Genomic DNA, 10830 nt, shown 5'->3' on the forward strand with positions numbered 1-10830 from the left:
TTCATGCCTGTAATCCCAGCACTTTGGGAGGCCAAAGTGGGAGGATTGTTTGAGGTCAGGAATCTGACGTTACAGTGAGCTATAATTGAGCCACCGCACTCCAGCCTGGGTGACAGAGCAAGACCTCATCTCTATTAAAGAAAAAAAATCCTGATGTTCAGTACCCTAGACCAATTAAATAAACTATGGGTTTTTTTGTTTTTTGTTTTTTTAAAGCTCCCAAGGTAATTAGATTTGCCATCAAGTTTGAGGACCAGCCCACTTGGCAATCTGTTAGGTGTTTTATATTAGCCCATTTGATCTTGCCCAGTAATGATCACTTTACAGATAGTATAATTACAGTTCAGAGACATTAAGTAACTTATCCAAGATCACAGAGCTAGAATGTCATGAGGCCAGAAAATGAGGCCGAGAGCTGCCTGACTCCAAAACTTGTGTTGCCTCCTCTGCACGCACCATCCCCTGGGAGCTTGTTAGGAATGCATATTATCAGGCCCCATTCCAGATCTGAATCTGAAACAGGCGTGCATTTTAACAAGCCCTTCGGATCATTCTGATACATGCTTAAGTTTAAGAACCACAGCTCCACAATCTGACTACTCACAGCTTGGTCTACGGACCAGCAACATTCTTTATTACTTGGGAGCTTATTAGAAACAGAATCTCAGGCTCTGCCCCAGCCTTACTGGATCAGAATTTGCATTTTAACAAGCTCTTCAGGTGACTTCTATGCACATTAAAGCTAGAGAAACACTGCTCTAGAACACTGGTCCTCAAACTTGCTGTACATTAGAATCATTTCTGATGTGTGGGTCTCATTCCCAGAAATTCTGATTTAATTGGTTTGGGATTTAGCCTGAGAATCAGATTGTAAAATCCCAGGTGCTTCTAATATGCAGCAAGTTTGAGACCCTTACACCATTTTGCCTGTTAGTGTAGATGACACTGGAGATGACGATAATCAGAGAGAGAAAGAGAGGGAGAATGCTTACCAGGTCTACCAAGGAGTGCAGGAGATGAAGCCTCTGCCGGAGCCCCTGACTCCTGGTTAAAGATGGCTATGGGTCCGGGGATAGGGACAGGCTGGACCAGATGACTGCCTTAGCCACCTACCCTCACGCTGCTTGCTCATCTGCAAGTGCTGAGCTCCTGGTATCCACAAGGTGATACCTGCAGATTTATCCTCTGCAAAAATGCAGAGCTGGACTATCCGAAGTCTGGTCCAGCCAGGGCCCCTTCCCCATCTTGATGATGCTTTGATGTCCTCAGGGATCAACCCCAACTTGAAAGGCGATCATGGGTCTGGAAAATGCTGTGCCCACAAGAATTGGCCTGGTTATTACCAGGCTGGGGTCTCAACCCTCCCTCTGTTTTCTTGAAGCAACTGGTTGGAGATAGGGTCTGGGGGGAAAACAGGAGAATTTGCTCTGAAGAATGAGGGAGGCAGGCAAGGTATGGTATGATGAAGATGGTAGCTCTTTATCGAGTGTTTATTGTGTGCCAGACACTCTCCTAGGGTACTTTACATGCATTATTTCACCGAATCCTTCACAACAATTATATGAAATCAGTATTACTACTTGTGTTTCACACAGAGATGTGAAAGGCCTTGCTCAACATCTACCCTCAGTAAGAGGTGGTAGGACCTGCATATGAACCCAGGCAGCTGAGCTCCCGAGATGATACCTAAACACTAAGCATGGCGGGGTCGGGTTGGGATGCAGGGGGATGGGGTTAAGATGCAGCACCCCTGCACAGATGCAATCTGTGGAGCACAGAAAGGGCCCACTTGCTCAAAAACGTCACCACAGTGATCCGTGATCCAACAGAGTGCCTGGGACGCCTCCATTAGCATTCTTTATCTAGTTAAAAAAAAATCTCTTAGCATTTCCATTAAATGGCAAATATGCTATTGAGAGAGAAGCACATGAACTCCTTATGCCCATTATCACAGCATAGATTAATTTGTTGGATTAATGGGCTGCACCAGCTGGAGGAAGAGTTGGAAATTTCTGGAGGTGGCCAGGTGGGAGAGGGCGGGCATGTGAAAGGGGCTGTGTGAATCGACTGCCACCTGGTGGTCATCTTGCAGAAGTGGCAGTCACTGGCCACTGAGACACCCAGAACGATTTTCCCAGAAGGAAGATGTGACCACCTGTTTGACCTTAGGCCAACGAGACAGAGGGAAATTTACTCTGTTCACATGGTCATATGTTTTGTAAAATTTGCAAAACAAAGATATTTTCTTTTTCTTTTCTTCTCTTTTTTTCTTTTTTTTTTTTGAGATGGAGTTTCACTCTTATTGCCCAGGCTGGAGCACAATGGCATGATCTCAGCTCACTGCAACCCCTGCCTTCCGGGTTCAAGCGATTCTCCTGCCTCAGCGTCCTGAGTAGCTGGAATTACAGGCCCCCTGCCACCACGCCTGGCTAAATTTTTGTATTTTTAGTAGAGACGGGATTTCCCCATGTTGGCCAGGCTGGTCTCGAACTCCTGACCTCAGGTGATCCACTCACCTCGGCCTCCCAAAGTGCTGGGATTACAGGCTGTGAGCCACCGCGCCTGGCCAGATTTTTTCTTTTTTTTTCTTTTTTTTTTTGAGACAGAGTCTCGCTCTGTCGCCCAGGCTGGAGTGCAGTGGCCGGATCTCAGCTCACTGCAAGCTCCGCCTCCTGGGTTTACGCCATTCTCCTGCCTCAGCCTCCCGAGTAGCTGGGACTACAGGTGCCTGCCACCTCGCCCGGCTAGTTTTTTGTATTTTTTAGTAGAGACGGGGTTTCACCGTGTTAGCCAGGTGGTCTCGATCTCCTGACCTCGTGATCCGCCCGTCTCGGCCTCCCAAAGTGCTGGGATTACAGGCTTGAGCCACCGCGCCCAGCCAGATTTTTTCTTAAGAGAGCCACTAAGATTAGATAAGCTTCAGGACCCACAAAACCAGCATCTACCCTGAAGAGCTGAGGCTTGGAGTCAGGTGTCCTTTCCAGAGAGTAAAGGGTCACAATTCTTTATCAGGACAAGAGGATTATTCCAGGGACTCCAGTAGGCGGAATTGTGAAGCTCAGTACAAACAGCACGTGCTTCTTTGCTCTGACCTTGCCATTCAAAATGTGGTCTATGGATACAGCGACCAACTGTCCTAGTTTCCCTGGATGCAGAACTTTCAGTGCCAAAACTGGGAAAGTCGTGGGCATACTTGGGTGGGTTGGTTATCCCAACTGCAGATTTGCAGCATTGGCATCAACCTGGAAGGTTGCTAGAAATGCAGACCTAGACCTACTGAGTCACACTGCATTTTCCAAGATCTGCAGCAAATTCATGTGCATATTAAAGACTGAGTTGCTGTGACTTCCCCAGGAAGAGAAGGGCCCACATTGGCCCTGAAATGTATGCCTTCAAGGGGTTTGGTGGGCTGCAAAACCCCACAGAGTGGTTCCAACTGGCTTTGAATTCCAACAATAAAAGGCCAGCTTCTTGCTCCAGGCCAAGCTGGCCCCTTTTCCCCTGGTCACAGTGACATAGGCCCCCCAGGGCGTAAAGTTCTTATTTCTCTTCCTGAACTGGATTCTTCCTGGAGGCAAGCCCAGGTTTGGTGAAGAAAAGAGTGGGTAGCTAAATGAAAATAGTTTGTAGGCCGGGGCACGATGGCTTACACCTGTAAATCCTAGCACTTTGGGAGGTCAAGGTGGGTGGATCATCTGAGGTCAGGAATTCGAGACCAGCCTGGCCAACATGGTGAAACCTGGTCTCTACTAAAAATACAAAAATTAGCTGGGCGTGGTGGCGCACGCCTGTAATCCCAGCTACTCAAGAGGTTGAGGCAGGAGAATCACTTGAACCCAGGAGGTGGAGGTTGCAGTGAGCCGAGATTGTGCCGCTGCACTCCAGCTTGGGTGACAGAGCAAGATTCCATCTGAAAAAAAAAGGAAAGGAAAGAGGAAAGGAAAATAGCTTGTATGTTGTTAGGTGAGTTATTTTCTTTTCTTTTTTTTTTTTTTTTTTTTTTTTTTGAGAGCGTCTCAGCTCTGTCACCCAGGCTGGAGTGCAGTGCTACAATCATAGCTCACTGCAGCCTTGACTTCTGGGGCTCAAGTGATCCTCCCACCTTAGCCTCCCGAGGAGCTGGGACCACAGGCTCCTACTACTATGCCTGGCTAATTTTTTGATTTTTAATAGAGACAAGGTCTCTCTGTATTGCTCAGGCTTTTCTCAAACTCCTGGACTCAATTGATCCTCCCACCTCGGCCTCCCAAAGTGCTGGATTACAGGCATGAGTCATGGCAGCCAGTCTCAGGTGAGATTTAATTCAAGAACATTGTTGCTCTTAAGCGTAGTCAGAAATTACCATCACTTATATTTATTGAGTAGTTACCATACACCGGGTACTGTTTTAAGCACTTAGCAGGTATGAACCCACTGGTGCCTCACTACAAATCCTCTGCTAGGTGCTATCATTATCCCCACTTTACAAATGAAGCTGAGGCCCAGGGGACTGTAAAAGAGAACTACCTGTCAGTGAGGCACACAGGACAGTCAGACCGGAAATGCTCATGATGTGCAGTGAATGGTGAGGGAGGGGATTATTTCCGTTCATCCACAGCTCTCTCCCTATCTGTGTATCTGGGGAAGGCCTCAAAGGAAAGCTGGGCTTGGGAGGGAGGGAGGGAAGGCTGGGTGTGGACAGGCAGTGAAAGGAAGGCGGAGATGACAGCATCCTCATTTGTCCTAATTTGGCTTTATTTATCCATGAGGTTCACTAGAAAACTCTAAGTAAGAGCTGTGGGCCAAGCACCAGGCCTGGTGTGGGGAGGCAGAGCTAAAAGTCCTAGTTCCTGCCCTCAAAAAGGCCCCTGTAGCCAGACTCAGACAGGTAAACAGACTTCCAACACATACAGAGCCCTCAAAGAGATAAGCATAGGGAGGGAGGGAGCAGGTCTGGGCACTCACGTGATCTTACTGACTGTGTGCTGGGGGCCAAAAGCTTTCCCACCTGAACTTGACAGTTCCTTGAAGCCTAGGAATGGGGTCTGAAGGGGAACTCTCAGAATAGGGGCACAAGCCCCGCAGCCGGAAGCAAAGAGAAGGCACTCTGCCTCCTTTTTTTTTTTGAGATGGAGTCTTGCTCTATCACCCCGACTGGAATGCAGGGGCGCGATCTCAGTTCACTGTAACCTCCACCTCCCAGGTTCAAGCAATTCTCTTGGCTCAGCCTCCCAAGTAGCTAGGATTGCAGGCGCCCACCACCATGCCTGGCTAACTTTTTGTATTTGTAGTAGAGACGGGGTTTACATGATGTTGGCCAGGCTGGTCTCGAACTCCTGACCTCAAGTGATCCACCCACCCCAGCCTTCCAAAGTGCTGGGATTACAGGCTTGAGCCACCGCCTCTGGCTGCCTCCTCCTTTAATAGCCCTCCCTGCCCTTCATCCTCCTGGTCCTCAGATTCATGAAGCCTATAATTATTTATTTATTTATTTATTTATTTATTTATTTATTTATTTTGAGGCGGAGTCTTCACTCTGTCGCCCAGGCTGGAGTGCAGTGGCACCATCTCGGCTCACTGCAAGCTCCGCCTCCCGGGTTCGCGCCATTCTCCTGCCTCAGCCTCCCGAGTAGCTGGGACTACAGGCGCCCGCCACCGCGCCCGGGTAATTTTTTTTTTTGTATTTTAGTAGAGACGGGGTTTCACCGTGTTAGCCAGGATGGTCTCGATCTCCTGACCTCGTGATCCGCCCATCTCGGCCTCCCAAAGTGCAGGGATTACAGGCGTAAGCCACCGCGCCCGGCCGATTTATTTATTTTTAACTGATCCTGATATAATCCTCTCTCTCTCTCTCTCTCTTAAAGTTCTCACTTTGTCACCTAGGCTGGGGTGCAGTGGCACAATCATAGTTCACTGCAGCCTCGAACGCCTAGGCTCAAGCAATTCTCCTCTCTCAGCCTCATGAGTAGCTAGCACTACCAGCTTGTGCCACTGCACTGGCTAACTTTTTTCTTTCTTTTCTTTTCTTTTCCTTTCTTTTTTTTTTTGTAGAGACAAGGTCTCTCTATGTTGGCCAGGCTGGTCTCAAACTCCTGGCCTCAAGTGATCCTCCCACCTCGGCCTCCTAAAGTGCTGGGATTACAGACATGATCCTCCACAGCTGGCCTGATATAATTCTTAAACCGCGTATTGAATATACTGTATTGCTTTTCTCCCTTTAAAGCTAATTGCTCCCTGATTTTAGCTGTCTGCCATAGATGAGTAGCAGCATTCATGATTTCATCAATATGCTGGGAGTTTCACAAAGCTGTTCCACTATTGGGGATGATGCTCTTCCTCATTTTGTCTGACAAATTCCCACACACTATTTATTTATTTATTTTTGAGATGGAGTCTTGCTGTGTTACCCAGGGTGGAGTGCAGTGGTGCAATCTTAGCTCACTGCAACCTCCGCTTCCTGGGTTCAAGTGATTCTCCTGCCTCAGCCTCCCAAGTAGCTGGGATTACAGGCGTGTGCCATGACACCCGCCTAATTTTATTTATTTATTTATTTATTTATTTATTATTTTTTATTTTTAGTAGAGACGGGGTTTCGCCATGTTGGCCACGCTGGTCTCAAACTCCTGACCTCAAGTGATCCACCCGCCTCGGCCTCCCAAAGTACTGGGATTACAGGCATGAGCCACCACGCCTGACCTCCACGCACTATTTATTTTTTTTATTTATTTATTTATTTTTTTTTATTTTTTTTTTTTGAGACGGAGTCTCACGCTGTTGCCCAGGCTGGAGTGCAGTGGCGCGATCTCGGCTCACTGCAAGCTCCGCCTCCCAGGTTCCCGCCATTCTCCTGCCTCAGCCTCCTGAGTAGCTGGGACTACAGGCGCCCGCCACCGCGCCCGGCTAATTTTTTGTATTTTTAGTAGAGACGGGGTTTCACTGTGGTCTCGATCTCCTGACCTTGTGATCCGCCCGCCTCGGCCTCCCAAAGTGCTGGGATTACAGGCTTGAGCCACCGCGCCCGGCCTCCACGCACTATTTAAATAAGGGCATTGTCACAAAGATGCAGGCAGAGTGATGGGAAGCCACAAGGGATGGCCTAGACCCCATGGTTAATAACAGAGGGGCATAGCTTGCCAACTATGTCTAGGCTTGAAGGGGCAGGAGAGGGACAGTGGCTGGAACCTGGTGAGAGAGCTGTGATTTTGTGTTCTAGAACTTTATGTTCCAGGAGGGAGCCAGTTGGCAGTACCAACTGGAATCCAACCAGAAGCAGAGGGCAAGGAGCTGGTGGATGCAGGCCACAGAAGCCAGCCTCCCGAGGTGCAGAGCAGGGCGAAGGACAGCAGAGAGTGGGTGTGGAACTGCTTGGGCAAATGGGAACTATTCAGCACTTACCGATCAATGTTAGGGGCTGAGTTGTGTCTCCCTGAAAATCGTATGTTGAGGTCCTAACTCTCAGTACCTCAGAATGTGACTATAATAGGAGGTAGTCTTTGAAGAGGTAATTAAGTTAAAAATGAAGTCAGTAGGGTGGGCCCTAATCCAATAAGACTGGTGTCCTCATAAGAAGAGATTAGGACAAAACCTTCCCACAAAGAAGAAAGACCATGTGAAGACGCGGGAGAAGAAAGCTGTCTCCAAGGCAAGGAGAAACTAGCCATGTGCACAATAAACTAAACTTGCAGACACCTTGATCTTGGACTTCTGGCCTCCAGAACAGGGAGAAAATTTGTGTGTAAGCCACCCACTCTGTGTGCAAGTGGTGTTAGGGCAGGCCTAGCAAACTTCATACAATCAACAAGCTATTCAGCACATAACTTAATATGTATGTATTTGCCTCTGTTTTCCCTACTGGACAGTTGGATTCTCTAAGACTCAGAATAGTCAAGGAGGTGTTTACATGCTTCTGGAATGAATGGATCATCTAACAAGAAAGTAAAACAGTAAGGCAATCTATGAAATATTATCAAAATGCTGCAGTCCAGGTGGCAATGGGTGGATGACACAGCACAACAGCAATAGCGATGCCATTACAGTCACCAGGCGTGTCGCTGCTCACAGGCACTCACTATGTCCCAGGTGCTGTGAATAGTGCTTTACATGAATGATCTCTTTTACTTTTGCCACAAGCCACGAAGATAGTTGACACTGCCATCCATATTATTATTATTACTATTTTTGAGACAGGGTCTCAGTTCTGTTGACCAGGCTGGAGTGCAGTGGTGTGATCATGGCTCACTGCAACCTTGAACTCCTGGGCTCAAGCCATCCTCCCACCTCAGTCCCCTGAGTAGCTGGGACTACAGGCATGCACCACCACACCTGGCTAATTTTGCCCAGGCTGGTTTTGAACTCCTGGTTTAAGCAATCCTCCCACACTGGCCTCCCAAAATGTTGGGATTACAAGCACGAGCCACTGAGCCCAGCTCCACATTTTAACTGTTGGAGAAACAGAGGCTTGAAAAGTTACGTAGCTTGCCCAGAGTGATGCAATTAGTGGGCACATCTACAATGAGACAGTGGGATTAATATGAGGCTGAGTGGTGTTGTAGTGGAAGGAACGTGGCCTTTGTGAGAGTTTACAAGCACCACTTCCTTATCTGTAAAATTATCAGGACATTACGTATGGCAGCAGGTGGTTGAACGACTGAATGAGACACTTGAGGTTCCTTGGTACTTCCTGCAGCATGGTAGTGCATGGTGTAAGTGCCCCAGCCCCTCACAGCCTTGGGTGGCTGTGGTCCCTACTCTAGAAGACAGTCTCAGATGTCCATTCTGCCTGCCCCCTGCTGCCCAACAACTCCCTCCTGTATTATGAATGAATGCTTCTTGGGTGTGTACTTCTTGTGCAGCCTCGGAAGGCTGTTATCCCAAAAGTACCTACAGTCTGCCCACCAATATTCTGCTCTCAGTCATAGAAGCAGGCTGGAAAGGCAAACTTCAAAGGATTGGAAGAGGAAGGGACCACCCCAAGATTAGAGAGAACATTTCTGCCTTGCAGTTCTTCCCCTATTGAGGGTTTGTGTCTTTGTTCCCCCTCCTTGTTCTTAGAATAAACCCTTTAACTCTTTAGCTGCAGTGACTGCACTAACCTACAGTAGCAGTTCCTGGTGGGAGAAGAGAAGTGTGCCTGTAATCTGGGCTGGCAGATAGTGCTGGCTGGGACAGAATTAGAAAGTTGTTAGGAGGCCTGGGAAGACTATATTTAGCTGGAAGCATGTTTACTCTCCCCAGAGCATGGCCTTTTAGACCTCCTGAGGGCTGGGAGACTACAGCCTTTACACTTGGCCTGGGGCCAGAGCTGTGCTATCTCTTCTCTGTTACAGAGGATCTGGAGGCAGCAGTGAAATCCACTACAGGTTAGCCCTGGGCCTCAAATCACTGGATTCCTGCTCTGTGTGTGTGTGTGTGTGTGTGTGTGTGTGTGTGTGTGTGTGTTGTGGGGAGGGGGGCGGGGGAGCGGCCTTCTGCTGGGCTCTTGAGCCTACCAGCCTCCAGCTTTAGGCATAGCTTAGGCAGCAGTGTGAGGTCCTGGAAAGGGCCCTGTCTGCCCCGCCCCCACAGGCTGGCTCTATCAGTTGCTTATCAGACAAGTTTAACTTCCTGAGGCCTTGCTTTCTCATCTATAATGAGGATGTTAATAGCTACCTTATGGGAAGGTATGTGGATTCAGTAAGATAACACACACAAGTAGTAAGTACTCATCAAACAGTCCCTTCTTCCCCCTCACCAGCCTCTGAGTGGGAGGACTCTAGCATGACTTGACTAGGTTCCCAGGAGACATTGTGTGTGATTCAAAACATTCATTGGATTAAAAGTTCAAATATGAATACCATCTCTTTACAAGTCACACTCTGAAGCACGTATAAAGGAAGAAAAAATTCTCCCTTCCCTGCCTGCAATTTCACTCCAAGATACCCCATGTTCACAGCCTTGGGTGTCCTTCTGCAGAATTTCTATCCTCAAACACAAACATATATAGAGGTGTTTCTTTTTCTTTTATTTTTCCTAACACGTTGAGATTCCATTAAACATGTTTCTTTGCCACTTCGTCTTTCATTTAAACATGTCATGTACGTTAACCTAGGTAAATACATATGGATCTAGCTCATTCATTTTAATAGCTGCATAGGGTTTCAAAGAAAGTATGAACAATAATTTTCCAGCCATTTCTCATCTGATAGATTTTTTTTCCCACTACAAACAATGCTGCAACGATGATCCTTAAGCAAACATCCTCATGAATTGATGTTTTAATTTCTACGAGATTCTTTCCCCGAAATATGATTACTGGGTCAAAGGGTATACGCTACACACAGTTTATATTTTTTTACAGTTTAACACTGAGAGATGACTTTCTGCAGATTTTTTCGTTTCCTTCTCGGCGTTTGTTTGTTCCGGACACTTTCACTTTTCGAGTTCCAAGGAGGAGGTAGCCCGCGACGCCGGCCGCGGGAAACACGAGTTGCAGCCAGCATCCCAGTTAGCGTGGATGCAGGTGGCACTCCGGGGACGAGGGGCTTAGTGGGAGCACTACACAGCCAGAGGCGGAGGCCCGAAATCTAGCACGACGCTGGGCAAGTGACGGCCCCTCTCCGGCCTTCGTTTTCTTCTGCGTAGTCTGTGACTCTGAACAACATTAGGCTCAGCGTGGGCCTAGAGCTGGTGACCTCAAATCTCGGCCTTTGTTGGCTTCCCCAGGACTGTAGGCTGCGCCTCACCCCCACTCTGCCCCACTACTTCTCCTCCGCGTGGCTCCACCTTTTCAGAGGAGTTGGCTCAACAAGGCGACAGAGAGTAAAGCAACCACCATAATGAATCCCTCCCCCAGCTCGGTCATTTATTATTTCT

This window comes from Macaca mulatta, chromosome 16 (genome assembly GCF_049350105.2).
Source record: "Macaca mulatta isolate MMU2019108-1 chromosome 16, T2T-MMU8v2.0, whole genome shotgun sequence".
NCBI lineage: Eukaryota > Metazoa > Chordata > Mammalia > Primates > Cercopithecidae > Macaca > Macaca mulatta.